Source organism: Pongo abelii, chromosome 8 (genome assembly GCF_028885655.2).
Source record: "Pongo abelii isolate AG06213 chromosome 8, NHGRI_mPonAbe1-v2.0_pri, whole genome shotgun sequence".
In the NCBI taxonomy this organism is placed as follows: domain Eukaryota; kingdom Metazoa; phylum Chordata; class Mammalia; order Primates; family Hominidae; genus Pongo; species Pongo abelii.
In genome coordinates, this window is record NC_071993.2 from 50,086,146 (window position 1) to 50,093,096 (window position 6,951).

Consider the following 6,951-nt stretch of genomic DNA (forward strand, 5'->3'; position numbering starts at 1 on the left):
GTGATGTCTATTTCCCTGCAGTGTGGAGCCTCTGATGTCTCTGCTCTGAGGGTGCAGCCTTGGGAAGGCAAACAGTCTCCCTGGCCAGCATAGATCTGTGAGATCTGTGGTTTAGTTGGGTGCACTTTGACTCTCTTTCCGTGATCTGCCTGTTTTAAGCTTCTGGCTGGTCTGTCTCTATTAATGTCTCACACAGATATTAGCCTCCAGTAATTGCTATTTGCTCTATTGTTTTAAAAAATACCTTGGTGTATAATGCTTCATAGTTTAATTCAATTAAAGCCATGTCTTTTTGCAGGGCAAGGTGTTCCCACCTTCATGTCTTGCACTGACCCAAGGAGGGCTCTTCTTAGCAGTTTCTTTCCCTGGTTCCTCTGTTAAACTTCTAGCTGGTATACCATCTTGCTTGCTGCTACTACTGTCACGGACAGACAGCTTCCTCTTACTCATCACCAAGATCTCCGTTGCTTTTAACAATGCCCTTAGACATTTTTCTCTCAAAGTATATGACAAATAATGTCCATCCCTTTAAGGAGAGTTGAGGGTCTTCCTGTTCTTAAAACCCCCTTCGCCTTTTGGGCAGAATCTCTATGCCACAAAAACCGGAGCTGAGGGTGGGGATAGTGGCCCTTTTCTCCTGGAGAGATATCCTTGCTCTATGAATGAGGTCTTCTCCTCTTGCCTCTCCTGGCATTGAGTTGCCACCCTGCAAGTGAGCTGGGGCAGGGGTGATCAGTCCCATGTTCTTAGCCTTATAAGTGGGGCCTGAGTACAGGAAGGGAGCCCTGATCCTCTTAGGCACGCCTGCCTGGAATAAAGCTCCTGCAGCACAGAGCTGGGGAGGGCTGTGAGATTGGCTGACAACCTCCCATCCTGGCTGAAACTGTAGCTCTAGACTTGGATCTTGAGGGAGAAGAAGCCCCACCTTCTTGGCCACACCCATCTGGAGGAGAGCTTCCTTCCTGAGCCGAGGGTGGGCATGGGAGCTGGTTGTGACTCAGATATCACAAACTTTCACTGTTATTACTAAGATTTAGTAGAATTTCTTGAACAAATGTTCCCTATCTACCATATGCCCTTAGGACAATTCCCAGAGACTTTAAATCATTGTTTTGTGAAATGTTCTCCCGTTAAAAGTTTGTTTTGCTGGGGAGTGGGTTTGCTGAGCTCCTCCCAACACCACTTTTCATATCCCCATCTGCACTGCCCTATGATCCTTTTGAAGATGGAGCAAAATCTGCTCTCCTCTCATCTTTCAAAAACCATCACAACACAGTTCTACAACTGAATGTTATGAAGGTTTATTCTCCCACATAATATGGTCCTAGAACTTTTTAGCTTGGATTTTCTAGCTTTTCATTTTCTTTCCTTGCCTTTGGCCAGTCAGCCATTTCTGCTTTATTTTTTTGGCAGCCTGTGTGTCTGTAGTTACTGTCTTTCATGCTTTCTAATTTTCTGATTCAAGGCTGACTGGAAGATTATCAGAACTGTGGGACAATTACAGTAAAACCATTCTGATGGAAAGCCTAGAGAATTCTTCAACAAACCAAGTGCTGGTGCTTCGAGTCATGCCATTCCATGAAGACTATTGAGAGCCCCTGTTAAGTCCTGCTTATTTTGGTGTTGACGACCTTCCAGAAAGGGGGCTCATGGGGAGCTGAGGGGTGCTACACAAGGGACCTCTCAGGCTGCTGCCAGCATCAGCAGTGATGATTGAGCCAGGGAATCAAGAGACTTGTGAGAGTGTCACTATTTTAGCATAGAAAGGGAACACCTTACCAGGGATGCTTGCAGGTACTGATAGCCAGTTCTGAGGTAAGGCAGGAAGAAGGCCAGAATTTTCACCTAACATGAAGAGACCAGCACTGGCCTTGCAGCTAGTCCCACCCAAGGCCAAGATTGTCCTGATTCTTATAATGGAGCTGTTGCATTTTCTCTGCCTCTGAAGATTGCCATGGAAGACTGCTGCTCAGAGCATCTATGCCCTGGAGTGGTATTTCACCTTTGCTGTGTCCTTGTGAGAGATTTGCATACACAGCACCCCCCAGCTGGACTTGGTCCCTCAATGACAAGCCTTCCTAATGCTCACTGCCAGCTGTCCAACTGCATGTGGCTCTGGCTCCTATCTGTGCCTGGTGTCCTTTCTGCAGGGTCCCGTCTGTCTTCTGTGCTGTACCAGCTTGCTGTGACTGTCTCCTGTGGTCTTGCATATGTCCCTTGCTACAGCTGGTCTGTTGATCAGTGAGCGTGCAACCTCAGTTGGAAGGTATGTTTTAAGCCCTGGCCTCTCCCAACCTACTCGGCCAATGTGCAACTCAACTGCGGGTAATGGAGACCTGGTAGAAACAATCAGTGCTTCTCAAACTCCAGCAGGCATCAGAATCACCTGGGGGTAGGGAGCTGTCTTTAATACACAGATTGCAGGGCTCTGACCCCAGGGTTTCTGATTCAGTAGGTCTGAGGTGGGGCCAGGAATCTGCATTTCTAAGAACTTGCTAAGTAGTACTGATTGCTGCTGGATCAGGAACCGCAATTTGGGAACCACTGATCTAGAAGGCAACACCCTTAAAATGGTTCTAGTTGTTGTCCCTGGGGAGATCACTGAAACTGATTTTTAATGTTTTCCCACAGTTTTAAGTTTGTATTTCCAGTTTTTATAATTAAAGAAATAACAAAAGGTAATAGGAAAAAACACAAAAACCTATGCCTTCAAATGCATGTCCTCAAGTTCTCCATTCAGGCGCTTGACTCCAGCCCCTGGGCCTTCTTCCTTTTCCTTGAGGAAAATGTGCTTGTTCTTCTTCAGGGCCACTGATGAAGCTGTTCTGTGCCTGCAGAGGACCTCCCAGGAGGCCCTGCCATTCCCATCAAAGGTTACACCCTCGGAGAGAGCGCTCCTAATGTGTGCCACTCGCTACCACCTGAGATGCTATTTTTTATAGCATTCCTCACAACCAGAGACAATCTTAGTTGTTTGTGTTTGGTGTGTTTTTTGTTTCTGACCTGCCCCTTCTTCCACCTCCCTGTCCTTAGCTCAGTCACCAGAGCATCAGCTCCACGTGTCTTCCCTGTTCATGCTGAGTCCCAGGGGCCCAGGGCAGCGACGGTCACATAGCAGGTGCTCAGTAAAATATTTGTTGAGACTAACTAGAGATAAGAGAAGAAACAGTAGTTAAAAACAACAGGATCAGACTCCCCACTGTGCTTTCAGCCATCACAGGGGTGTGTGCTTTAATTTAGCTGGAGCAGCTCTCTGGGGAGGCACTGTACTTGAGCAGGGCATGGAGGAAGAGGGCATGGCAGAGAAGGAGCTGTCAGAGCTCAGAGACTGAAGGGACAGTGGACAGAGTGCTGCCCCACAGCGCAGGGAGTTTCAGCGGGCTGCTCAACCTGTCAGACAGAGCAGGGAACTCCTGCATGCAATGGGCAGAAAGTTCTATTTGCTTGCAGGTGGTTGTGTGTTTGCTAGGGCTGCGTAACAATGTCCCACAATCTGGGTGGCTTAAACAACAGAAATGTATTCTATCACAGTTCTGGAGGCCTGAAGTCCAAAACCAAGATGTTGACAGGGGCATGCTCTCTCCAAAGCCTCCAGGGAAAGATCATTCCTTTCCTCTTCCAGCTTCTGGAGCCCAGGGGCTCCTTGGCTTGCGGCAGCATCATACCAATCCCTGCAGCTATGGGGTGTCCCGTTCCTGTCTGTCTGCAACTGTATCTCTTCACCTCTTCCTGTGAGGATGCCAGTTGTTGGATTAGGGCATACCCAAATGACCTCATTTTAACTTGATTACATTGGCAGAGATCCTATTTCCAAATAAAGTCACATTCACATGTACCAGGAGTAGGACTTCAGCTTATCTTTTGGGGGACACAATTCAATCTAAACAGTGGTCTTTGTAGAGTAGTTTCCATGGGGGTGGTGTTTCATCTGCCAGAGATCTGCACCAACAGGTTACATCTATCCAACCAAAGAATGTTGCACTCCAGTCTCCAAAGGAAGAGTGGCCCATTGAAGCCCCCCAGGAAAAGTACCTCAGTCCAGGGCCCCTCAAAATAGGGAGTACTCTCACCTAGACCTCTAAAGGAGAAGGGTCTCACTCCAGAATCCTTCCAAGAACAATATCCATTGATGTACCCTAAAACTTAACATGCTCTACATCCAGTTAGGGCCCATGTTTTGATAGATTGGGAGGCCTGAGATTACCCTGATTTCAAATGTGCTAACAAGGCAAGCTTGACCTGTGTCTTTGCCTAGGTTTTAGAAAAAGAGGAGGCTTCACTGCTGTGTGATGTGGCACATCTTGTAAAAGCCCAGTCTTTCTATGTATGTGCTGGTGCAACCCTATGAGCAATGTACAATGATCCCTTATACAGAAGAGGAGACAAAGGATCAGAGCGGTGACAAAGACTTGTCAACAGTCACATGACTCAGTAGTAGTAAAGCCAGGCCTCATGGCTCTACTCCAATGATCTGTGCTTTGTACCATGAAGAGTCTGTGTTATTGGGGTGCAGTTACCATTGGTAAACCTTTAATCCATGCCTGGTCCCTTAAGACTGGAGGGCATCAGATGGGGCCTGAGGGGAATCCCTGGACAGTGAGCTTAGTGCAGAGGACCCTCCTATCTCACAGGCCATCCTCTCACCTGCTCATTGTTATTAACATTGGCTAAGCACAGACCAAGCATGGCAAGGAAGCTGTTTCTGTGGAGCCTGCAGTCTCCTAGGCTCTGACATTTGCATTCAGCATTGTGCATGGAGACTTCAGGGGGCAGCCAGCTAACCCAGATGGGAGGGCTTTTGCTTGAGGACATGACTACAAAGCCAGGTGCGGGAGGATTCTAGGAGCTCGGCACATCATGGAGGGAGGCCTGGGGTGGGCCAGTGAATGGGCTTCCTGGATTTAGACCATGGGGAGCAAGGAATGGTAGGATGAGCCCTGTGGTAATCAGAGGTGAGGCCACAGGGGGCCTTGATACCACACAAAGGAATGTGATGCTTTTCATTAACGTCCTCAGGGATTGGGGTCATCCAGGGAGCAAGAGAGATGGGTATCAGACTTCCAGATGCCGCTGCACTGTGCAAGACAGGACCCTGCTCACTGCGCCTGCCTCCTGGATCCTGGCATTGTTTAGTGCTGCCTTGGACCTCCCATCCTGAATGGAGAGGAGCAGCAGCTGTGCTTGGGCTGTGTCCTCTCACTGACGGGGTCAGACTATACCGGGGCCGTGAACCCTTTAGGATCCTGGCCTTTCTCCTAAGCCTGTGACCAAAAACACGCCCTGCCTGGCTGCTATCTCAGTACACTAGGGAGCAGGGAAGCTCTCTAAGTCCCTGGCTTCATGCCATTCAACATGGCTACCAAGAGTGGCAGCCTTGAGACTGAGAGAGCAGGAAAGCCTGCCTACCAGACTGGCTGGGTGAACAGGGCCCTCATCAGAGGCACCCATTCCATCATTCACTTAAGCATCACATATTTACCAAGTACCCACTGTGTGCACAGTCACCTGTTTACTGCAGGGACAGAGAGGTGGGGAAGGGTAGACCCTGACTCCAACCTCCCCACAGTGCAAAGAAGCAGATGCCCAGAAAATGTTTATACATCCAGATCTGGGATCCAGAGCAGGGAGCAGTCACCCTTGATGCAGAGCCCTCAGTCCAGGGATGATAAACAGGAGCCCAGAAGGTTCTGTCTGAAGTTGGTTGATTTGCTGCTCTCATAGGGTCCTACTGTGAGGAAGCTCCTTCTCCCAATTCCCTAAAAGGCCATTTCAGACCTTCTGAACTCATAGCATTAATCCTTCTGCCTCAGTCTCAGTTGACGAGCCTGTTCCCAACATGGCCAAGGAGACAAAGCCAGCTTCAAAGGCCAATGTCCCCCAGTAGCCATCCTCATCCACTAACCAAAGGTTCCAGCTGCCCTCTGCCAGCCACTGGCTCCCAGAATAATGTCCTCAGCTCCAACTCACTCCCAAAGTCTAGTTCTGTCCCTGCACATACCCCAAAGTACTTCAAGCTCAACTTGCCTCAAACTCAATATCCATCCAGTCTGCAGCCTCTCACACCAAAGATATGTGCTCATTTATCTGAATTATATAACTTTATTAATGGTGGGGGTGTTCATCCAGCTCTTGGATTCAGAAATCAGGGGATTGTCCTTGAATCCCTTATGCAGTCCTCTGGATATGGGAAGTAGCTGAATATTTCTCCATTCCCCCTCCTCCTCCTGGCTTCCCATGTTCCTGCCACATCACCCTTCACCTGAATTTTGCCGTAGCATGACTGTTGATTCCACGCCTATAATGTGCCCTTTGCTAGTCCACCCTCCATGTTATCTCAAGGGTGAGTTCTCTAAAAGCACAAAGTTTAAATTCAACCTGACTTTCCATTAAAAGTGGACAGGACTCTTCAGAATCTGCTCCCTCCTCCCTCTACTCTGATGTTCTTCACCTTCCCCTATGACCTCTGTCCCTGCCTGCAGCTCCAGGAATCTGGAATTGTCCTGGCTGTGGGCACTGCTGACTACCTACCCTGTACTGCTCTCCTCCTCTCTCCTCATGTCACATTACCCCCTGCCCAGCTCTTGGGAGGAGGGCGGCTTGTCTTCCTTCTCTGCACGCAGCATCCCCTGCATAATTGACCTGGGGTGGGGAGACAGGCTGAAGCAAAGATGACTTCCTCTCGGTCTCGCTGGTGTGGATAAGAGAGCTTGTAGCGTGTTGCTGTTGGCTGCCCTGAGACAGACCACTGGGGCCACAGCCCTGGGATGAAGCTGAGGGTGAGGACAGTGAAACACGGGAGGAGAAGGCAGCTGGGTCTCTGGTGGAGGCATTAAGATGCTGAATGGCACCTCACCTGGAGGCTGACTTGGACTCGAGTTACACACACTTAGCAACGGTTTTTGTTACTAGCAGCCCAAATTCAACAGATGTTGTTCATGCCTCCAATGCCTG